Here is a 26099-nt window from a genome sequence, read left to right as displayed (position 1 = left end):
GATTATAGTCAGAGCAATTTTGCTTTTAACGTTCGGGTGCCTACATAATATTTAGATTTTTATCGATTCACGTAAAATTAGAATTTCGTTATTTTACATAAGAGAGCATACTGAGTAGGTGTATACACTCCAAAAAGAGTAGAATAGGGCATTGTATATTTTTTCTGACATATTATATTCAGAGCAATTTTGTTTTTAACATTGGGGTGCCTAGATAACATTTAGCTTTTTTCGAATCGGGTAAAATCAGAATTTCGGTATTTTACATGAGAGGGCACACTGACTTGGTGTATATACTCCAAAACAGAGTAGAATAAGGCATTGTATATTTTTTCTAACAGACTATATTCAGAGCCATTTTATTTTAACTTTGTGGCGCCTATATTTTATTTAGATTTTTTTCGATTCACGTAAAATTAGAATTTCGGTATTTTACATGAGAGTGCATATTGAGTTGGTGTATATACGCCAAAACAGATTAGAAAAGGGCATTGTATATTTTTTTTGAGAGATTATATTCAGAGCAATTTAGCTTTTAACATTGTGGTGCCTAGATTGTATTTAGATTTTTTCGATTCGCTTAAATATAGAATTTTGGTATTTTACATGAGAGAGTATATGAGGTTTGTGTATATACTCCTAAACAGAGTAGAATAAGGCATTGTATATTTTTTTCTGACAGATGATATTCAGAGCAATTTTGCTTTTTACATTGGGGTGCCTATATAATATTTAGATTTTTTCCATTGAGGTAAAATTAGAATTTTTGTATTTTATCTAAGACAGCACACTGAGTTGGTGAATATACTCCAAAACAGAGTAGAATAAGGCATTGTATATTTCTTCTAACAGACTATATTCAGAGCCATTTTCTTTTAACTTTGTTGCACCTAGATATTATTTAGATTTTTTTAGATTCACGTAAAATTAGAATTTCGGTATTTTACATGAGAGAGCATATTGAGTTGGTGTATATACTCCAGAACAGAGTATAAAAGGCCATTGTATATTTGTTCTGACAGACTTTATTCAGAGCAATTGTACTTTTAAAATTCGGGTGCGTAGATAATATTTAGATTTTTTCCATTCACGTAAAATTAGAATTTCGGTATTTTACATCAGAGAGCATATTGAGTTGGTGTATATTCTCCAAAACAGAGTAGAATAAGGAATTGTATATTTTTTATAACAGACTATTTTCAGAAACATTTTCTTTTAACTTTGGGGCGCCTAGATATTATTTAGATTTTTTTCGATTTGCGTAACATTAGAATTTCAGTAATTTACATGAGAGAGCGTATTGAGTTGGTCTATATACTCCAAAACAGAGTAGAAAAGAGCATTGTATATTTTCTCTGACAGATTATATTCAGAGCATTTTTGCTTTTAACATTAAGGTGCCTAGATAATATTGAGATTTTTTTCAATTTGCTCAAATATAGAATTTCTGTATTTTACATGAGAGAGCATAAGGAGTTGTTGTATATACTCAAAAACAGAGTAGAATAGGTCATTGTATATTTTTTCTGACAGATTATATTCAGAGCAATTTTGTTTTCAACTTTGAGGTGCCTAGATAATTTTCAGATATTTTCAATTCGTGTAAAATTCGAATTTCTATATTTTACATGAGAGAGCATACTGAGTTGGTGTATATACACTAAAACAGAGTAGAATAGGGCATTGTATATTTTTTCTGACAAATTATATTCAGAGCAATTTTGTTTCTAACTTTGGGGTACCTAGATAATTTTTAGATTTTTTTGATTTGTGTAAAATTAGAATTTCTACATTTTACATGAGAGAGCATACTGAGTTGGTGTATATACTCCAAAACAGAGTAGAATAAGGCATTGTATATTTTTTCTAACAGACTATATTCAGAGCCATTTTCTTTTAACTTCGTTGCACCTAGATATTATTTAGATTTTTTTAGATTCACGTAAAATTAGAATTTCGGTATTTTACATGAGAGAGCACATTGAGTTGGTGTATATACTCCAAAACAGAGTAGAAAAGGCCATTGTATATTTTTTCTAACAGACTTTATTCAGAGCAATTGTACTTTTAAATTCGGGTGCATAGATAATATTTAGATTTTTTCCATTCACGTGAAATTAGAATTTCAGTATTTTACATCAGAGAGCATATTGAGTTGGTGTGTATTCTCCAAAACAGAGTAGAATAAGAAATTGTATATTTTTTAGAACAGACTATTTTCAGAGACATTTTCTTTTAACTTTGAAGCGCCTAGATATTATTTAGATTTTTTTCGATTCACGTAACATTAGAATTTTGGTAATTTACATGACAGTGCGTATTGAGATGGTGTATATACTCCAAAACAGAGTAGAAAAGAGCATTTTAAATTTTCTCTGACAGATTATATTCAGAGCATTTTTGCTTTTAACATTGGGGTGCCTAGATAATATTGAGATTTTTTTCGATTCGCTAAAATATAGAATTTCTGTATTTTACATGAGAGAGCATAAAAAGTTGGTGTATATACTCAAAAACAGAGTAGAATAGGTCACTGTAAATTTTTTCTGACAGATTATATTCAGAGAAATTATGTTTTCAACTTTGGGGTGCCTAGATAATTTTTAGATATTTTCAATTTGTGTAAAATTCGAATATCTATATTTTACATGAGAGAGCATACTGAGTTGGTGTATATACTCCAAAACAGAGTAGAATAAGGCGTTGTTTTTTTTTTTAAAACAGACTATATTCAGAGCCATTTTCTTTTAACTTTTGGGTGCCTAGATACTATTTAGATTTTTTTTGATTCTCGTAAAATTAGAATTTCAATATTTTACATGATAGAGCGTATTGAGTTGGCGTATATACTACAAAACAGAGTACAAAAAGGCATTGTATATTTTTTCTGACAGATTATATTGAGAGCAATTCTGCTGTTAACATTGTGTTGCCTAGATAATATTGAGATTTTTGTCGATTCTCTAAAATACAGATTTTCTGTATTTTACATGTGATAGCATATTGAGTTGGTGTCTATACTCCAAATCAGAGTAGAACAGGGCATTGTATATTTTCTCTGACAGATTATATTCAGAGCAATTTTGTTTTTAATATTGGGGTGCCTAGATAGTTTTTAGAGATTTTCGATTCTGGTAAAATTAGAATTTCTCTATTTTACATCAGAGAGCATACTGAGTTGGTGTATATACTACAAAACAGAGTAGAAAAGGGCATTGTATATTTTTTCTGACAGATTATATTCAGAGCAATTTTGTCTTTAACATTGGGATGCCTAGATAATATTTAGATTTTTATCGATTCGCTTAAATATCGAATTTTTATATTTTACATGAGAGAGCATACTGAGTTGGTGTATACACTCCTAAACAAAGTAGAATAAGGCATTGTATATTTTATCTAACAGACTTTATTCAGGGCCATTTTCTTTCATCTTTGGGGCGCCTAGATATTATTTAGATTTTTTTCGATTCGCGTAAAATTAGAATTTCGGTATTGTACATGAGAGAGCATATTGAGTTGGTGTATATACTCCAAAACAGAGTACAATAGGGAATTGTATATTTTTTCTGACAGATTATATTCAGAGCGATTTTGTTTTAAACACTGGGGTGCCTAGATAATATTTAGACTTTTTTTGATTCACGTAAAATTAGAATTTCGGTATTTTATATGAGAGAGCATACTGAGTTGGTGTATATACTCCAAAACAGAGTAGAATAGGGCATTGTATATTTTTTCTGACAGATTATATTCAGAGGAATTTTATTTTTAAAATTGGACTGCCTAGATAACATTTAGTTTTTTTCTATTCTGGTAAAACTAGAATTTCTGTATTTTACATTAGACAGCATATTGAGTTGGTGCATATACTCCAAAACAGAGTAGAATAGGGCATTGTATATTTTTTCTGACAGATTATATTCAGCGCAATGTTGCTTTTAACATTGGGGTGCCTAGATTATATTTAGATTATTTTCCAGTCGCTTAAATATAGAATTTCTGTATTTTACATGAGAGAGCATACTGAGTTGGTGTATATATTCCAAAACAGAGTAGAATAGAGCATTCTATATTCTTTCTGACAGATTATATTCAGAGCAATTTTGTTTTTAACATTGGGGTGCCTAGATAATATTTAAATTGTTTTCAATTCACTTAAATATAAAATTTCTGTATTTTACATCATAGAGCATATGGAGTTGGTGTATATACTCCAAAACAGAATAGAATAAGGCATTCTATACTTTTTCTAACAGACTATAGTCAGAGCCATTTTATTTTAACTTCGAGGTGCCTAGATATTTTTTAGATTTTTTTCGATTCACGTAAAATTAGAATTTCTGTATTTTACATAAGAGAGCATATGGAGTTGGTGTATATACATCAAAAAAGAATAGAAAAGGACACTGTATATTTTTTCTGACATATTATATTCAGAGAAATTTTGATTTTAACATTGGGATGCCTAGATAATATTTAGATTTTTTTCAATTCGGATAAAATTAGAGTTTCTGTATTTTACATGAGAGAGCATATTGAGTTGGTTTATATACTACAAAACAGAGTAGAATAGAGCATTGTATATTCGCTTGAATATAGAATTTCTCTATTTTACTTGAGAGAGCATACTGAGTTTGTGTACATACTTCAAAACAAAGTAGAATAGAGCATTGTATATTTTTTCTGACAGATTATATTCAGAGAAATTTTGTTTTTAACATTGGGGTGCCTACATATTGTTTTGATATTTTTTGATTCCGGTAAAATTAGAATTTCTGTATTTTACATTATAGAGCATATTGAGTTGGTGTATATACTCCGAAGCTGAGTAAAATAGGGGATTGAATATTTTTTGTGACAGATTATATTCAGTGCAATTTTGTTTGTAACATTGGGTTGCCTACATAATATTTTGAGTTTTCAATTCGGGTAAAATTAGAATTTCGGTATTTTACATGAGCGACCATACTGAGTTGGTGTACATACTCCAAAACAGAGTAAAATAGGGCATTGTATATTTTTTCTGAAAGATTATTTTCAGAGCAATTTTGTTTTTAACGTAGACGTGCCTACATAATATTTAGATTTTTTCGATACTTATAAAATTAGAATTTCGTTATTTTACATGTCAGAGCATATTGAGTTGGTGTATATACTACAAAACAGAGTAGAAAATGGCATTGTGTATTTTTCTTGACAGATTATATTCAGAGCAATTTTGCTTTTAACGTTGGGGTGCCTAGATAATATTTAAATATTTTTCGATTCGCTTAAATATAGAATTTCTGTATTTTACATGAAAGAGCATATTGAGTTGGTGTATATAATACAAAACAGAGTAGAATAGGGCATTGTATATTTTCTCTGACAGATTATATTCAGAGCAATTTTGTTTTTAACATTGGGTTGACTAAATCATATTTAGGTTTTTCGATTTGGGTAGAATTATAATTTCTGTATTTTACACGACAGAGCATATTGTGTTGCTGTATATACTACAAAACAGAGGGGCATTGTACCTTTATTCTGACAGATTTTTTCAGAGCAATTTTGTTTTTAACGTTGCGGTGCCTAGATAATATTTAGAAACTTATCGATTCACGTAAAATTAGAATTTCGGTATTTTACATGAGAGAGCATACTGAGTTGTTGTATATACTCCAAACCTGAGTAGAATAGGGCATTGGATATTTTTTCAGAGAGATTATATTCAGAGCAATTTTGTTTTTAACATTGGGGTGCCTAGATAATATTTAGATTTTTTTCAATTCACGTAAAATTAGAATTTATGTGATTTACATGAGAGAGCATACTGAGTTGGTGTATATACTCCAGAAAAGAGTAGAATAAGGCATTGTATATATTTTCTAACAGTCTATATTCAGAGCCATTTTCTTTTAAGTTAGGGGCGCCTAGATATTATTTAGATTATTTTTGATTCACTTAAAATTAGAATTTCGGTATGTTACATGAGAGAGCATATTGCGTTGGTGTATATACTCCAAAACAGGGTAAAAAAGGGCATTGTATATTTTTTCTGACAGATTATATTGTAGCAATATTTCTTTTAATATTGGGATGCCTAGATAATATTTAGTTTTATTTCGATTCGTGTAAATTTAGAATTTTGGTATTTTATATGAGAGAACATACTGAGTTGGTGTATATATTCCAAAATAGAGTAGAATAAGGCATTGTTTATTTTTTCTAACAGACTATATTCAGAGCCATTTTCTTTTAACTTTGGGGCACCTAGATATTATTTAGATTTTATTCGATTCACATAAAATAAGAATTTCGGTATTTTACATGAGAGAGCATATTAAATTGGTGTATATACCACAAAACATAGTAGAAAAGAGCATTGTATATTTTTTCTGACAAATTATATTCAGAGCAATTTTTCTTTTAACATTGGGGTGCCAAGATAATATTTAGATTTTTTTCGATTCACTTAAATATAGAATTTCTGTATTTTACATGAGACAGCATATGGAGTTGGTGTATATACTCCAAAACAGAGTAGAATAGGGCATTGTATATTTTTTCTGACAGATTATATTCAGATCAATTTTGTTTATAACATTGGGGTGCCTAGATAATATTTAGATTTTTTTCGATTCACGTAAAATTAGAATTTCGGTATTTTAGCTGAGAGAGCATACTGAGTTGGTTTATATACTCCAAAACAGAGAAGAATAAGGCATTGTATATTTTTTCTAACAGAGTATATTCTAAGCCATTTTTTTTAACTTGTGGGTGCCTAGATATTATTTAGATTTTTTTAATTCACGTAAAAGTAGAATTTCGGTATTTTACATGAGAGAGCATACTGAGTTGGTGTACATACTACAAAAAAGAGTAGAAAGGGGCATTTTATATTTTTTCTGACAGAGTATATTCAGAGCAATTTTTCTTTTAACATTGGGGTGCCTAGATAATATTTATATTTTTTTGATTCGCTGAAATATAAAATTTCAGTATTTTACATGAGAGAGCATATGGAGTTGGTGTATATACTCCAAAACAGAGTAGAATAGGACATTGTATATTTTATCTGACAGATTATATTCACACCAATTTTGTTTTTAACATTGGGGTGCCGAGATAATATTTAGATTTTTTTCGATTCGCTTAAATATAGAATTTCTGTATTTTACATGAGAGAGCACATGGATTTGGTGTATATACTTTAAAACAGAGTAGAATAGGGCATTGTATATTTTTTCTGACAGATTGTATCCAGAGCAATTTTTTTTTCAACACTGGGGTGCCTAGATAATATTTAGATTTTTTTTTGATTGACCTAAATTTAGAATTTCGGTATTTTACATGAGAAAGCATACTGAGTTGGTGTATATAATCCATAACAGAGTAGAATAAGGCATTGTATATTTTTTCTAACAGACTATATTCTGAGACATTTTCTTTTAACTTTTGGGTGCCTAGATATTATTTAGATTTTTTTCGATTCGCGTAAAAGTAGAAATTTTGTATTTTACATGAGAGAGCGTATTGAGTTGGTGTATATACTACAAAAAACAGTAGAAAAGGACATTGTGTATTTTTTCTGACAGACTATATTCAGAGCAATTTTGCTTTTGACTTTGGGGTGCCTAGATAATATTTAGATTTTTTTCAATTTGCTTAAATATAGAATTTCTGTATTTTACCTTAGAGAGCATATGGAGTTTGTGTATATACTCCACAACAGAGTAGAATAGGGCACTGTATATTTTTTCTGACTGATTATATTCAGAGCAATTTTGTTTTTAACATTTGGGAGCCTAAATAATATTTAGATATTTTCAATTATGGTAAAATTTTAATTTCTGTGTTTTACATGAGAGAGCATACTGTTTTGTTGTATATACTTCAAAACAGAGTAGAATAGGGCATTGTATTTTTTTTCTGACAGATTATATTCAGAGTAATTTTGTTTTTAACATTGGAGTGCCTAGATAATATTTAGATTTTTTTCCATTCGCTTAAATACAGAATTTCTGTATTTCACATGAGAGAGCCTATTGAGTTGGTGTACATACTCCAAAACAGAGTAGAAAATGGCATTGTATAATTTTTCTTACAGATTATATTCAGAGCAATTTTGCTTTTTGCATTCGGGTTCCTAGATAATATTTAGATCTTTTTCGATTCGCTTAAATATAGAATTTCTGTATTTTACATGAGAGAGCATACTGAGTGGGTGTATATACTTCAAGAAAAAGTAGAATAAGTCATTGTATATTTTTTCTAACAGACTATATTGAGAGCCGTTTTCTTTTATCTTTGGGGCCCTAGATATTATTTAGATTTTTTTCGATTCACGTAAAATAAGAATTTTGGTAATTTACATGAGAGAGCATATTGTGTTGGTGTATGTACTACAAAACGGAGTAGCAAAGGGCATTGTATATTATTTCTGACAGACTATATTCAAAGCAATTTTGCTTTTAACATTGGGGTGCCTAGATAATATTTAGATTTTTTTCGATTTCCTTAAATTTCGAATTTCTGTATTTTACATAAGAGAGCATATGGAGTTGGTGTATATACTCCAAAACAGATTAGAATTGAGAATTCTTTATTTTTTATGACAGATTATAATCATAGCAATTTTGCTTTTAAAATTGGGGTGCCTACATAATATTTAGATTTCTTCGATTCGGGTAAAATTAAAATTTCTGTATTTTACATGAGAGAGCACACTGAGTTGATGTATATACTCCAAAACAGAGTAGAATAAGGCATTGTATATTTTTTCTAACAGACTATATTCAGAGCTATTTTCTTTTATCTTTGGGGCACCTAGATATTATTTAGATTTTTTTCGATTCGGGTAAAATTAGAATTTCGGTATTTTACATGAGAGAGCATATAGAGTTGGTGTATATACTCCAAAACAGAGTACAATAGGGCATTGCATATTTCCTCTGACAGAATTTATTTAGAGCAATTTTGCTTTTAACATTCGGTGCCTAGATAATATTTATATTTTTTTCGATTCACGTAAAATTAGAATTTCGGTATTTTAAATGGGAGAGCATACTGAGTTGGTGTATATACTCAAAAACATAGTAGAAAAGTACATTGAATATTTTTTCTGACACATTATATTCAGTGAAATTTTGCTTTTAACATTGGGGTGCCTAGATAATATTTAATTATTTTCCATTCGCTTAAATATAGAATTTCTGTATTCTTCATAATAGAGCATATGGAGTTGGTGTATATACTCCTAAACAGGGTAAAATAGGGCATTGTATATTTATTCTGACAGATTATATTCAGAGCAATTTTGCTTTTAACATTGGGGTGCCTAGATAATATTTAGATTTTTCGATTCTGGTAAAATTAGAATTTCTGTATTTTACATGAGAGAGCATATTGATTTGGTTTATATACTACAGAACAGAGTAGAAATGGGCATTGTATATGTTTTCTAACAGATTATATTCAGAGCAATTTTGCTTTTAACATTTTGGTGCCTAGATAATATTTAGATTTTTTTCGATTCGCTTAAAGCTAGAATTTCTGTATTTTACTTGAGAGAGCATATGGAGTTGGTGTATATACTCCAATACAGTGTAGAATAAGGAATTGTATATTTTTTATAACAGACTATATTCAGAGACATTTTTTTTTTATGGTGGGGCGCTTAGATATTATTTAGATTTTTTCGATTCACTTAAAATTAGAATTTCGGTATTTTATAAGAGAGCGTATTGAGTTGGTGTATATACTACAAAACAGAGTAGAATAAAACATTGTATATTTTTTCTAACAGACTATATTCAGATCAATTTTGCTTTTAACATTGTGGTGCCTAGATAATATTTAGATTTATTTCGATTCACGTAAATTTAGAATTTCCGTATTTTACATGAGGGAGCATATTGAGTTGGTGTATATACTCCAAAAAAGAGTAGAATAGGGCATTGTATATTTTTTCTGACAGAGTATATTCAGAGCAATTTTGTTTTAAACATTGGGGTGCCTAGATAAAATTTAGATTTTTTCGATTCGGGCAGAATCAAAATTTCAGTATTTTGCATGAGAGAGTACACTGACTTGGTGTATATACTCCAAAAAAGAATAAAATAAGGCATTGTATATTTCTTCTAAGAGACTATATTCAGACACATTTTCTTTTAACTTTCGGGCGCCTAGATATTATTTAGATTTTTTTTCGATTTGCGTAAAATTAGAATTTTGGTATTTTACATGAGAGAGTATATTGAGTTTCTGTATATACTCCAAAAAAAAGTAGAAAAGGATATTGTATATTTTTTCTGACAGATTATATTCAGAGCAATTTTGCTTTTAACATTCGGGTGCCTAAATAACATATAGATTTTTTTCGATTCACGTAAAATTAGAATTTCTGTATTTTACATGAGACAGCATACTGAGTTGGTGTATATACTCCAAATCGGAGTCGAATAAGGCATTGTATATTTTTTCTAACAGACTATATTTAGAGCCATTTTCCTTCAACTTTCTTGCTCCTAGATATTATTTAGATTTTTCTCGATTCGTGTAAACTTAGAATTTCGGTATTTTACATGAGAGAGCATACTGAGTTGGTGTATATACTCCAAAACAAAGTAGAATAAGGCATTGTATATTTTTTCTTACACACTTTATTTTGAGCCATTTTCCATTAACTTTGGGGCACCTAGATCATATTTAGATTTTTTCGATTTGGGTAAAATTAGAATTTCTGTATTTTACATGAGAGAGCATTCTGAGTTGATGTATATACTCCAAAACAGAGTAAAATAAGGCATTGTTTTTTTTTATCTTACAGACTATATTCAGAGCCATTTTCTTTGAACATTGGGGCGCCTAGATATTCTTTAGGTTTTTTTCCATTCACTTAAAGTTAGAATTTCGGTATTTTACATGAGAGAGCATATTGAGTTGGTTTATATACTCCAAAACAGATTAGAATAGGGCATTGTATACTTTTTCTGACAGATTATATGCCGAGAAATTTTGCTTTTAACCTTGGGGTGCCTAGATAATATTTAGATGTTTTTCGATTCGCTTAAATATAGAATTTCGGTATTTTACATGAGAGAGCATATTGAGTTGGTGTATATACTCCAAAGCAGAGTAGAATTGGGAATTGTATATTTTTTTCTGACAGACTATATTTAGAGCAATTTTGCTTTTTACATTTGGGAGCCTAGATAATATTTAGATCTCTTTCGATTCCCTTAAATATAGAATTTCTGTATTTTACATTAGAGAGCATATGGAGTTGGTGTATATACTCCAAAACAGAGTAGAATAGGTTATTGTATATTTTTTCTGACAGATTATATTCAGAGCAGTTTTGTTTTTAACATTGTGAAGCTTTGATAATATTGAGATATTTTCGATTCGGGTAAAATTAGAATTTTTGTATTTTACATGAAAGAGCATATTGAGTTGGTGTATATACTACAAAACAGAGTAGAAAAGGGCATTGTATATTTTCTCTGACAGATTATACCCGGAACAATATTGTTTTAGACATTGGGGAGCCTAGATAATATTTAGATTTTTTTAGATCTATGCAAATTTAGAATTTCTCTATTTTACATGAGAGAGCATACTGAGTTGGTTTATATACACCAAAAAAGAGTAGAATAGGGTATTGTATATTTTTTCTGACAGATTATATTCAGAGCAATTTTGTTTTTAACATTGGGGTGCCTAGATCATATTTAGATTTTTTCGATTCGGGTAAAATTAGAATTTCGGTATTTTACATGAGAGAGCATACTGAGTTGGTGTATATACTCCAAAACAGAGTAGAATAAGGCATTGTATATATTTTTTTACAGACTATATTGAGAGCCATTTTCTATTAACTTTGGGGCGCCTAGATATTCTTTAGGTTTTTTTCCATTCATGTAAAATAAGAATATCAGTATTTTACATGAGAGAGCATATGGAGCTGGTGTATATATTTCAAAAAGAGAGTAGAATATGGCATTATATATTATTTCTCACAGATTATATTTAGAGCAATTTTGCTTTTAACCTTCGGGTGCCTAGATAATATTTAGATTTTTTTGATTCGCTTACATATAGAATTTCTGTATTTTACATGAGAGAGCATATGGAGTTGGTGTATGTACTACAAAACAGAGTAGAATAGGGCATTGTTTATTTATTCTGACTGATTATATTCAGAGCCCTTTTGTTTTTAACGATGGGGTGCCTAGATAATATTTAGATTGTTTCTATTCGTGTAAAATTAGAATTTCTGTATTTTACATGAGAGAGCATATGGAGTTGCTGTATATACTCCAAAAAAGAGTAGAATAGGGCATTGTATATTTGTTCTGACAGATTATATTCAGAGCAGTTTTGTTTTTAACATTGGGGTGCCTAAAGAATATTTAGATGTTTTTGATTTGGGTAAAATTAGAATTTCTCTATTTTCCTTCAGAGTGCAAACTGAGTTGGTGTATATACTCCTAAACAGAGTAGAAAAGGGCATTGTATATTTTTTCTGACAGATTATATTCAGAGAAATTTTGTTTTAACATTGGGGTGCCTCGATAATTTTTAGATTTTTTTCCATTCGCTTAAATATAGAATTTCTTTATTTAAATGATAGAGCATATGGAGTTGATGTATGTACTTGAAAACAGAGTAGAAAATGGCATTGTATATTTTTTATGACAGATTATGTTCAGAGCAATTTGGTTTTTAACATTGGGGTGCCTAGATAATGTTTAGATTTTTTGATTCGGGAAAAATTAGAATTTCTGTATTTTAAATGAGAGAGCATACAGAGTTGTTGTATATACTCCAAAACAGAGTAGAATAAGGCATTGTATATTTTTTCTAACAGACTATATTCAGAGCCGTTTTCTTTTATATTTGGGGTGGCTACATATTAGTTAGATTTATATCGATTCACATAAAATTAGAATTTCGGTATTTTACATAAGAGAGCATACTGAGTTGGTGTATATACTCCAAAACAGAGTAGAATAAGGCATTGTATATTTTTTCTAACAGATTATTTTCAGAGCCATTTTCTTTTAACTTTGGGGCGTCTAGATATTATTTAGATTTTTTTCGATTCGCTTAAATATAGAATATCTGTATTTTACATGAGAGAGCATATGGAGTTGGTGTATATACTCCAAAACAGAGTAGAATAGGGCATTGTATATTTTGTCTGACAGACTATATTCAGAGCAATTTTGTTTTTAACATTGGTGTGCCTAGATAATATTTAGATTTTTTCAATTCGGGTAAAATTAGAATTTCTGTATTTTACATGAGAGAGCATACTGAGTTGGTGTATATACTCCAAAACAGAGTAGAATAAGTTATTGTATATTTTTTCTAACAGACTATATTCAGAGCCATTTTGTTTTAACTTTGGGGTGCCTAGATATTATTTAGATTTTTTTCGATTCACGTAAAATTAGAATTTCGGTATTTTACCTGAGAGAGGATATGCAGTTTTTGTATATACTCCAAAACAGAGTAGAATAGGGCAATGTATATTTATTCTGACTGATTATTTTCAGAGCAATTTTGCTTTTAACATTGGGGTGCCTAGATAATATTTAGATTTCTTTCGATTCGCTTAAATATAGAATTTCTGTATTTTACATGAGAGAGCATATGGAGTTGGTGTATATACTCCAAAACAGAGTAGAATAGGGCATTCTATATTTTTTCTGACAGATTATATTCAACGTAATTTTGTTTCTCGCATAGGGGTGCCTAGATTATATTTAGATTTTTTCGATTCTGGTAAAATTATAATTTCTGTATTTTTCATGAGAGCATATTGAGTTGATGTATATACTACAAAACAGAATAGAAAATGGCATTGTATATTTTTTCTGACAAACTATATTCAGAGCAATTTTACTTTTAATATTGGGGTGCCTAGATAATATTTAGATTTTTTTCGACTCTTTTAAATATAGAATTTTTGTATTTTATATGAGAGAGCATACTGAACTGATGTATATACTCCAAAACAGAGTAGAATAAGACATTGTATATTTTTTCTAACAGACTATATTCAGACCCATTTTCTTTTAACTTTGGGGTGCTGTGATATTATTCAGATTTTTTCCGATTCGCGTAAAATTAGAATTTCGGTTTTTACATGAGAGAGCATATTGAGTTGGTGAATATACTCCAAAACAGATTAGAAAAGGGCATTGTATATTTTTTCTGACAGATTATATTCGGAGCAATTTTGCTTTTTACATTGGGGTGCCTAGATAATATTTAGATTTTTTTCGTTTCACTTAAATAGAGAATTTCTGTATTTTACATGAGAGAGCATATTGAGTTGGTGTAGATACTCCAAAACAGAGTAGAATAGGGCATTGTATATTTTTTCTGACTGATTATATTCAGAGCATTTTTGTTGTTAACATTGGGTTGCCTAGATAATATTTAGACTTTTTTCGTTTCAAGAAAAATTAGAATTTCAGTATTTTACATGAGGGAGCACACTGAGTTGGTGTATATTCTCCAAAACAAAGTAGAATAGCGCATTGTATATTTTCTCTAACAGACTACATTCAGAGCCATTTTCTTTTAACTTTGGGGCGCCTAGATAATATTTAGATTTTTTTCGATTCACGTAAAATTAGAATTTCGGTATTTTACATGAGAGAGCATATGAAGTTGTTTTATATACCCCAAAACGAAGTAAAATAGGGCATTGTATATTTTTTCAGACAGATCGTATTCAGAGTAATTTTGTTTTTATCATTGGGGTGCCTAGATATTATTTAGATTTCTTTCAATTCGCATAAAATATGAATTTCGGTATTTTACATGAGAGAGCATACTGAGTTGGTGTATATACTCCAAAACAGAGTAGAATAGGGAATTTTTTATTTTTTCTGACACATTATATTCAGAGGAATTTTGATTTTAACATTCAGGTGCCTACATGATATATAGATTTTTTTCGATTTCCTTAAATATGGAATTTCTGTATTTTACATGATAGAGCATATGTAGTTGGTGTATATACTCCAAAACAGAGTAGAATAGGGCATTGTATATTTTTTCTGACAGATTGTATTCAGAGCAATTTTGTTTTTAACATTGGCGTGCCGAGATAATATTTAAATTATTTTCAATTCGCTTAAATATAGAATTTCTGTATTTTACATGATAGAGCATATGCAGTTGGTGTATATAGTTTAAAACAAAGTAGAATAGTGCATTGTATATTTTTTATGGCTGATTGTATTCAGAGAAATTTTTTTTTAGCATTGGGTTGCCTAAATAATATTTAGATTTTTTCGATTCAGGTAATATTAGAATTTGTGTATTTTACATGAGAGAGCATACTGAGTTGGTGTATATACTCCAAAACAGAGTAGAATAAGGCATTGTATATTTTTTCTAACAGACTACATTAAGAGCCATTTTCTTTTAACTTCGAGGCGCCTAGATATTATTTAGATTTTTTTCGATTCACGTAAAATTAGAATTTCTGTATTTTACATCAGAGAGCCTATGGAGTTGGTGTATATACTCCAAAACAGAGTAGAAAAGGACACTGTTTATTTTTTCTGACAGATTATATTCAGAGCAATTCTGCTTTTAACATTGGGGTGCCTAGATAATATTGAGATTTTTTTCGATTCGCTCAAATACAGAATTTCTGTATTTTACATGAGAGAGCATATGGAGATGGTGTATATACTCAGAAACAGAGTAGAATAAAGCATTGTATATTCTTTCTGACAGATTATATTCAGAGCAATTTTGACTTAAGTTTGGGGTGCCTAGATAATTTTTAGATATTTTCGATTCGTGTAAAATTAGAATTTCTATATTTTACATGAGAGAGCATACTGAGTTGATGTATATACTCCAAAACAGAGTAGAATAAGGCATTGTATATTTTTTCTAACAGACTATATTTAGAGCCATCTTCTTTTAACTTTGGGGCGCCTAGATATTATTTAGATTGTTTTCGATTCACGTTAAATTAGAATTTCGGTATTTTACATGAGAGAGCATATTGAGTTGGTGTATATACTCCACAACAGGACAGAGTAGGGCATTGTATATTTTTTCTGACAGATAATATTCAATACAATTTTGTTTTTAACATTGGGTTGCCTAGATAATATTTAGATTTTTTTTGATTCGCTTAAATACAGAATTTCTGAATTTTACATAAGAGAGCATATGGAGTTGATGTATATACTCCAAAACAGAGTAGAATAAGGCATTTTATATTTTTTCTGACAGATTATATTCAGAGAAATTTTGTTTTTAACATTTGGGTGTCAAGATAATATTTAGAATTTTTCGGATCGGTTAAAATTAGAATTTCGATATTTTCCATGACAGAGCATATTGAGTTGGTGTATACACTCCAAAATAGAGTAGAATAAGGCATTGTATATTTTTTCTAACTGACTATATTCAGGGCCATTTTCTTTTAACTTTGGGGCGCCTAGATATTATTTAGATTTTTTACGATTCACGTAAAATTAGAATTTCGGTATTTTACATGAGAGACAAGGTTGAGTTGGTGTATATACTCCAAAACAGAGTAGAAAAGAACATTGTATATTTTTTCTCATAGATTATATTCAGAGCAATTTTGCTTTTAATATTCGGGTGCCTAGATAACATTTAGATTTTTTTCGATTCACCTAAAATTAGGATTTCTGTATTTTACATGAGAGAGCATACTGAGTTAGTGTATATACTCCAAATCAGAGTCGAATGAGGCATTGTATATTTTTTTTAACAGACTATATTCAGAGCCATTTTCCTTTAACTTTGGGGCGCCTAGATATTATTTAGATTTTTTTCGATTCGCGTAAAATTAGAAATTCGGTATTTTACATGACAGAGCATATTGAGTTGGTGTATATACTCCAAAACAAAGTGGAAATGGGCATTGTATATTATTTCTGACAGATTATATTCAGATCAATTTTGCTGTTAACATTGGGTTTCCTAGATTATATGTAGAATTTTTTCGGATCCCTTAAATATTGAATTTCTGTATTTTACATGAGAGGGACTATGGAGTTGGTGTATATACTCCAAGAAAAAAGTAGAATAGGGCATTGTATATTTTTTCTGAGAGATTATATTGAGAGCAATTTTGTTTTTAACATTTGGGTGCCTAGATAATATTTAGATTTTTTTGATTTCGTTAATATTAGAACTTCGGTATTTCACATGACAAAGCATACTGAGTTTGTTTATATACTTTAAGAAAGAGTAGAATAAGGCATTGTATATTTTTTCTAACACACTATATTCAGAGCCATTTTCTTTTAACTTTGGGGCGCCTAGATATTATTTAGATTTTTATCGATTCACGTAAAATTAGAATTTCGGTATTTTACATGACAGAGCATATTGAGTTGGTGTATATATTCCAATACAAAGTGGAAAAGGGCATTGTATATTTTTTCTGACAGATTATATTCCGAGAAATTTTTCTTTTAACATTGGGGAGCCTAGATAATGTTTAGATTTTTTTTTGACCGGTTAAATATAGATTTTCTGTATTTTACATGACAGAGCATATAGAGTTGGTGTATATACTCCAAAAAAGAGTAGAATAAAGCATTGTATATTTTTTCTGACAGTTTATATTCAGAGCAATTTTGCTTTTAACATTGGGGTGCCTAGATAATATTTAGATTTTTTTCGATTCGCTTAAATATAGAATTTCTCTATTTTACAAGAGAGAGCATATTGAGTTCGTGTATATACTGCAAAACAGAGTAGAAGAGGGAATTGTATATTTTTTATGACAGATTATATTCAGAGCAATTTTGTTTTTAACATTGGGGTGCCTAGATAATAATGAGATTTTTATGATTCGGGTAAAATTAGAATTTCTGTATTTTATGGGAGAGAGCATACTGAGTTCGTGTATATACTCCAAAACAGAGTAGAATGAGGCATTGTGTATTTTTTTAAGAGACTATACTCAGAGCCATTTTCTTTTACTTTTCAGGCGCCTAGATATTATTTAGATTATTTTCGATTCATGTAAAATTTGAATTTCAGTATTTTACATGAGAGAGCATATTGAGTTGTGGTATATAATTTAAAACAGTGTAGAAAAAAGCATTGTATATTTTTTCTGATAGATTATATGCAGAGCAATATTGTTTTTGACATTCGGGTGCCTAGATGATATTTAGGTTTTTTCGATTCCGGTAATATAATTTCGGTATTTTACATGAGAGAGCATACTCAGTTGGTGTATATACTGTAAAACAGAGAAGAATAAGGCATTGTGTATTTTTTCTAACACACTATATTCAGAGCCATTTTCTTTTAACTTTGGGGCGCCTAGATATTATTTAGATTTTTTTCGATTCATGTAAATTTCGAATTTCTGTATTTTACGTGAGAGAGCATATTGAGGTGGTGTATATAAAACAAAAGAGAGTAGAAAAGGGCATTTTATATTTTTTCTGTCAGATTATATTCAGAGCAATATTGCTTTTAACATTGGGTTGCCTAGAATATATTTAGATTATTTCGATTCAGGTAAAATAAGAATTTCGTTATTTTACATGAGAGAGCATACGGAGTTGGTGTATATACTCGAAAACATAGTAGAATAAGGCATTGTATATTTTTCCTAACAGACTATATTCAGAGCCGTTCTCTTTTAACTTTGGGGTGCCTAGATATTATTTAGATTTTTTTTGATTTGCATAAAATTAGAATTTCGGTATTTTACCTTAGAGAGCATATTGAGTTGATTTATATAATCCAAAAACAGAGTAGAAAAGGGCATTGTGTATTTTTTCTCACAGATTATATTCAGAGCCATTTTCTTTTAACTTTGAAGTGCCTAGATATTATTTAGATTTTTTCCGATTCACGTATAATTAGAATTTCCGTATTTTACATGAGATAGCATATAAAGTTGGTGTATATACTACAAAACAGGGTAGAAAAGGGCATTGTATATTTTCTCTGACAGACTATATTCAGAGAAATTTTGCTTTTAACATTGTGGTGCCAAGATAATATTTAGATTTTCTTCGATTTGCTTAAATATAGAATTTCTGTATTTTACATGAGAGAGCATATTGAGTTGGTGTATATACTCCAAAACAAAGTAGAATAGGGCATTGTATATTTTTTCTGACAGATTATATTTAGAGCAATTTTGTTTTTAACATTGGGGTGCCTAGATAATATTTAGATATTATTCTATTCTCTTAAATATACAATTTCTGTATTTTACATGAGAGAGCATATGGAGTTGGTGTATATAATCCAAAACAGCGTAGAATAGGGCATTGTATATTTTCTCTGACAGATTATATTCAGAGCAATTTTGTTTTTAACATTGGGGTGCCTAGAGAATATTCATATTTTTTCGATTCGGGTAAAATTAGAATTTCGTTATTTTACATGAGAGAGCACACTGAGTTGTTGCATATACTCCAAAACAAAGTAGAATAAGGCATTGTATATTTTTTCTAACAGACTATATTCCGAGCCATTTTCTTTTAACTTTGTGGCGCCTAGATATTATTTAGATTTTTTTCGATTCGCGAATAATAAGAATTTCCGTATTTTACATGAAAGAGCATATTCATTTGGTGTATATACTCCAAAAAAGAGTAGAAAAGGCATTGTTTATTTTTTCTGACAGATTTTATTCTGAGCAATTTTGCTTTTAACATTGGGGTGCCTAGATAATATTTAGATTTTTTTCGATTCACATAAAAATAGAATTTTGTTATTTTACATGAGAGAGTATATTGACTTGGTGTATATACTACAAAACAGAGTAGAAAAGGGCATTGTATATTTTTTCTGACAGATTATATTCAGAGCAATTTTGTTTTTAACATAGGGGGTGCCTAGATAATAATTAGATTTTTTTCGAGTCTCTTAAATATAGAATTTCTGTATTTTACATGAGAGAGCATACTGAGTTGCTGTATATACTCCTAAACAGAGTAGAATAGGGCATTGTATATTTTTTCTGTCAGATTATATTCAGAGCAATTTTGTTTTTAACATTGGGGTGCCTCGATAATATTTTGATTTTTTTCGATTCATGTAAATTTAGAATTTCTGTATTTTACATGAGAGAGCATACTGAGTTAATGTATATAGTCCAATACAGAGTAGAAAAGGGCATTGTATAATTTTTATGACAGATTATATTCAGAGAAATTTTGCTTTTAATATCGGGGTGCCTAGATAATATTTAGATTTTTTTCGATTCACGTAAAATTAGAATTTCGGTATTATACATGAGAGAGTATACCTAGTTGGTGTATATATTCCAAAACAGAGTAGAATAGGGCATTGTATATATCTTTTGACAGATTATATTCATAGCAATTTTGTTTTTAACATTGTGGTGCCTAGATTGTATTTATATTTTTATGATTCGGGTAAAATTAGAATTTCTCTATTTTACATGAGAGAGCATATTGAGTTGGTGTATGTACTACAAAACAGAGTAGAAACGGGTATTGTATATTTTTTCTGACCGAATATATTCACAGCACTTTTGCTTTTAACTTTGGGGTGCGTAGATAATATTTAGATTTTGTTCGATTCGCTTAAATATAGAATTTCTGTTTTTTACATGAGAGAGCATGTGAAGTTGGTGTATATACTCGAAAACAGAGTAGAATAGGGCATTGTATATTTTTTTGACAGATAATATACAGAGCAATTTTGTTTTAAACATTGGGGTGCCTAGGTAATATTTAGATTTTAACTATTCTGGTAAAATTAGAATATCGTTATTTTACATGAGAGAACAGACTGACTTGGTGTAGATACTCCAAAACAGACTGGAATAAGGCTTTGTATATTTTTTCTAACAGACTATATTCAGAGCTATTTTTTTTTTAACTTTGGGGCACCTAGATATTATTTAGATTTTTTTCGATTCGCGTAAAATTAGAATTTCGGTATTTTGCATGAGAGAGCATATTGAGTTGGTGTATATACTCCTAAACAGAGTAGAAAAGGGCATTGTATATTTTTTCTGACAGATTATATTCAGAGCAATTTTGCTTTTAGCATTGGGTTGCCTAAATATTATTAAAATTTTTCCGATTGGCTTAAATATAGAATTTCTCTCTTTTAAATGAGAGAGCAATTTTGCTTTCAACATTCGGGTGCCTAGATAAAATTCGATTTTTTTCGATTCACGTAAAATTAGAATTTCGGTATTATACATAAGAGAGCATACTGAGTTGGTGTATATCCTCCAAAACAGAGTAGAATAAGGCATTGTATATTTTTTTGACAGATTATATTCAGAGCAATTTTGCTTTTTACATTGGGGTGCCTCAATAATATTTAGATTTTTTTAACATTAAGGTGCCTAGATAATATTTAGATTTTTTTCGATTTGCTTCAATATAGAATTTCTGTATTTTTACATGAAAGAGTATATGAAGTTGGTGTATATACTCCAAAACAGAGTAGAAAAGCGCATTGTATAATTTTTCTTACAGATTATATTCAGAGCAATTTTGCTTTTAACTTTCGGTTGCCTAGATAGTAATTAGATTTTTTTCCATTCACGTAAAATTAGAATTCCAGTATTTTACATGAGAGAGCATACTGAGTTGGTGTATATACTCCAAAACAGAGTAGAATAGGGCATTGTATATTTTTCTGACAGATTATATTCCGAGCAATTTTGTTTTTAACATTGGGGTGCATATATAATATTTAGATTTTTTCCATTCGGGTAAAATTAGAATTTCTGTATTTTACATGAGAGAGCATACTGAGTTGGTGTATATACTCCAAAACATAGTAGAGAAAGGCATTGTATATTTTTAATAACAGACTATATTCAGAGCCATTTTCTTTCAACTTTGGGGCGCCTAGATATTATTTAGATTTTTTTCTATTCTCGTAAAATTAGAATTTGAGTATTTTACATGAGAGAGCATACTGAGTTGGTGTATATACTCCAATACAGAGTAGAAAAGGGCACTGTATATTTTTTATGACAGGTTATATTCAGAGCAGTTTTGCTTTTAACATTGTGGTGCCTAGGAAACATTTAGATTTTTTTCGATTCCCGTAAAATTAGAATTTCGATATATTACATGAGAGAGAATACTGAGTTGGTTTATATAATCGAAAACAGAGTAGAATAGGGCATTTTATATTTTTTTGACAGATTATATTCACAGCAATTTTGTTTTTAACAATGGAGTGCCTAGATTATATTTAGATTTTTTCGATTTGGGTAAAATTATAATTTCTGTATTTTACATGAGATAGCATATGGAGTTGGTGTATATACTCCAAAACAGAGTAGAATAGGGCATTGTATATTTTTTCTGACAGATTATATTCAGAGCAATTTTGTTTTTAACATTGGAATGCCTTGATAATATTTAGATTGTTTTCAATTCGCTTAAATATAGAATTTCCGTATTTTACATGACAGAGCATATGGAGTTGGTGTATGTACTCCAAAACAGAGTAGAATAGGGCATTGTATATTTTTTCTGACAGATTATATTAAGTGAATTTTTGTTTTTAACATTGGGGTGCCTAGATAATATTTAAAATTTTTCGATAAACGTAAAATTAGCATTTCGGTATTTTACATGAGAGAACATACTGATTTGGCATATATACTCCAAAACAGAGTAGAATGAGGCATTGTATATTTTTTTAACAGACTATATTGAGAACCATTGTCTTTTATCATTGGGGCGCCTAGATATTATTTAGATTTTCTTCGATTTCTGTAAAATTAGACTTTCAGTATTTTACATGAGAGAGAATATTTAGTTGGTGTATATAATCCACAACAAAGTAGAATAGGGCATTGTATATTTTTTCTGACAGAGTATATTCAGAGCAATTTTGCTTTTAACATTGGGGTGCCTAGATAATATTTAGATTTTTTTCGATTCATGTAAATTTAGAATTTCGGTATTTTACATGAGAGAGCATACTGAGTTGGTGTATATACTCCAAAACAGAGTAGAATAAGCATTGTATATTTTTTTGACAGATTATATTCAGAGCAATTTTGTTTTTAATATTGGGGTGCCTAGATTATATTTAGACTTTTTTTCAATTCGCTTCAATATAGAATTTCTGTATTTTACATGAGAGAGCATATGGAGTTGGTGTATATACTCCAAAACAGAGCAGAATAGGGCATTGTATATTTTTTCTGACAGATTATATTAAGGGCAAATTTGTTTTTAACATTGGGGTGCCTAGATTATATTTAGATTTTTTAGATTCGGGTAAAATTAGAATTTCTGTATTTTACAAGAGAGAGCATACTGAGTTGGTGTATATACTCCAAAACAGAGTAGAAGAAGGCATTGTATATTTTTTCTAACGGAATATATTGAGAGCCATTTGCTTTTAACTTTGGGGTGCCTTGATAATATTTAGATTTTTTCGATTCATGTAAATTTAGAATTTCGCTATTTCACATGAGAGAGCATATTGAGTTGGTGTATATACACCAAAACAGAGTAGAAAAGGGCATTGTGTATTTTTTCTGACAGTGTATATTCAGAGAAATTTTGCTTTAACCATTAGGATGCCTAAATAATATTTAGATTTTTGTCGATTCACGTAAAATTAGAATTTCGGTATTTTACATGAGAGAGCATTTTGAGTTGGTGTATATACTCCAAAACAGAGTAGAAAAGGGCATTGAATATTTTTTCTGACAGATTATATTCAGAGCAATTTTGTTTTTAATACGGGGTGCCTAGTTTATATGTAGATTTTTTTCGATTCGCTTAAATGTAGTATTTCTGTATTTTACATGAGAGAGCATATGGAGTTGGTGTATATACTCCAAAACAAAGTAGAATAAAGCATTGTATATTTTCTCTAATAGACTATATTCAGAGTAAGTTTCTTTTAACTTTTGGCGCCTAGATATTATTTAGATTTTTTTCGATTCGCGTAAAATTAGAATTTCGGTATTTTACAGGAGAGAGCATATTGATATGGTTTATACACTCCAAAACAGAGTTGAAAAGGGCATTGTATAATTTCTCTGTCAGATTATATTCAGAGCAATTTTGGTTCATACATTCGGGTGCCTAGATAATATTTAGATTTTTTTCGATTCACGTAAAATTAGAATTTCGGTATTTTACTTGAGACAGCACACTGAGTTGGTGTATATACTCCAAAACAAAGTAGAATAGGGCATTGAATATTTTCTCTGACATATTATATTCAGAGCTATTTTGTTTTTAACATTGGGGTGCTTAGGTAATATTTAGATTTATTCAATTTGGGTAAAATTTGAATATCGGTATTTTACATGAGAGAGCATCCTGAGGTGGTATATATACTCCAAAACAGAGTAGAATAAGGCATTGTATGTTTTTTCTAACAGACTATATTTAGAGTCATTTTCGTTTAACTTTGTGGTGCCTAGATATCATTTTGATTTTTTTGATTCACGTAAAATTAGAATTTCGGTCTTTTACATGAGAGAGCATACTGAGTTGGTGTATATACTACAAAACAGAGTAGAATAAGGCATTGTATATTTTTTCTAACAGACTATATTCAGAAGCATTTTCTTTTAAAATTGGTGTGCCTAGATATTATTTAGATTTTTTTTGATTCGCGTAAAATTTGAATTTCGGTATTTTACAGGAGAGAGCATATTGAGATGGTTTATACACTCCAAAACAGAGTTGAAAAGGTCATTGTATATTTTCTCTGTCAGATTATATTCAGAGCAATTTTGGTTCATACATTGGGGTGCCTAGATAATATTTAGATTTATTTCGATTCGCTTAAATATAGAATTTCTGTATTTTACATGAGAGAGCATATGGACTTGGTGTATATACTCCAAAAAAGAGTAGAATAGGGCATTGTATATTTTTTCTGACAGATTATATTCAGAGCAAGTTTTCTTTTAACATTGGGTTGCTTAGATAAGATTTAGATTTTTTCGATTCTCATAAATATAGAATTTCTCTATTTCACATGAGAGAGCATATGGAGTTGGTGTATATACTCTGAAATAGAGTAGAATAGGGCATTGTATATTTATTCTGACAGATTATATTCCGAGCGATTTTGTTTCTAACATTGCGGTGCCTAGATAATATTTAGATTTTGTTTGATTCGGTTAAATATAGAATATCTGTATTTTACATGAGAGAGCATATGGAGTTGGTGTATATACTCCAAAACAGTGTAGAATAGGGCATTGTATATTTTTTATGATGGATTATATTCAGAGCAATTTTTTTTAACACTGGGGTGCCTAGATAATATTTAGATTTTTTCAATTTGGGTAGAATTAGAATTTCTGTATTTTACATGAGAGAGCATATTGAGTTGGTTTATATACTACAAAACAGAGAAGTAAAGGGCTTTGTATATTTTATCTGACAGATTATATTAAGAGCAATTTTGCTTTTCACATTGGGGTGCCTTGATAATATCTAGAATTATTTCGATTCGCTTAAATATAGAATTTCTGTATTTTACTTGAGAGAGCATATTGAGTTGGTGTATATACTTCAAAACAGAGAAGAATAAGGCATTGAATATTTTTTCTAACAGACTATATTCAGAGCCATTTTCTTTTTACTTTGGGGAGCCTAGATATTATTTAGATCTTTTTTGATTCGCCTAAAATTAGACTTTCGGTATTTTACATGAGACAGCATATTGAGTTGGTCTATATACTTTAAAACAGAGTAGAAAAAAGCATTGTATATTTTTTCTGACAAATATTATTCAGAGCAATTTTTCTTTTAACAATGGAGTGCCTAGATAATATTTAGATTTTTTTCGATTCGCTTGAATATAGAATATCTGTATTTTACATGAGAGTGCATATGAAGTTGATATATATACTTTAAAACAGAGTAGAATAGGGCATTGTATATTTTTTCTGCCAGATTATATTCAGAGCAATTCTGTTTTTAACATTGGGGTGCCTAGATAATATTTAGATTTTTTTCGATTCGATTAAATATAGAATTTCTGTACTTTACATGAGAGAGCATATGGAGTTGGTGTATATACTCCAAAACAGAGTAGAATAGGGCATTAGATATTTTTTGTGACAAATTATATTC

The sequence above is a fragment of the Callithrix jacchus genome, chromosome 8, assembly GCF_049354715.1.
Source record: "Callithrix jacchus isolate 240 chromosome 8, calJac240_pri, whole genome shotgun sequence".
NCBI lineage: Eukaryota > Metazoa > Chordata > Mammalia > Primates > Cebidae > Callithrix > Callithrix jacchus.
Note: the sequence above shows the minus strand (reverse complement) of the source record.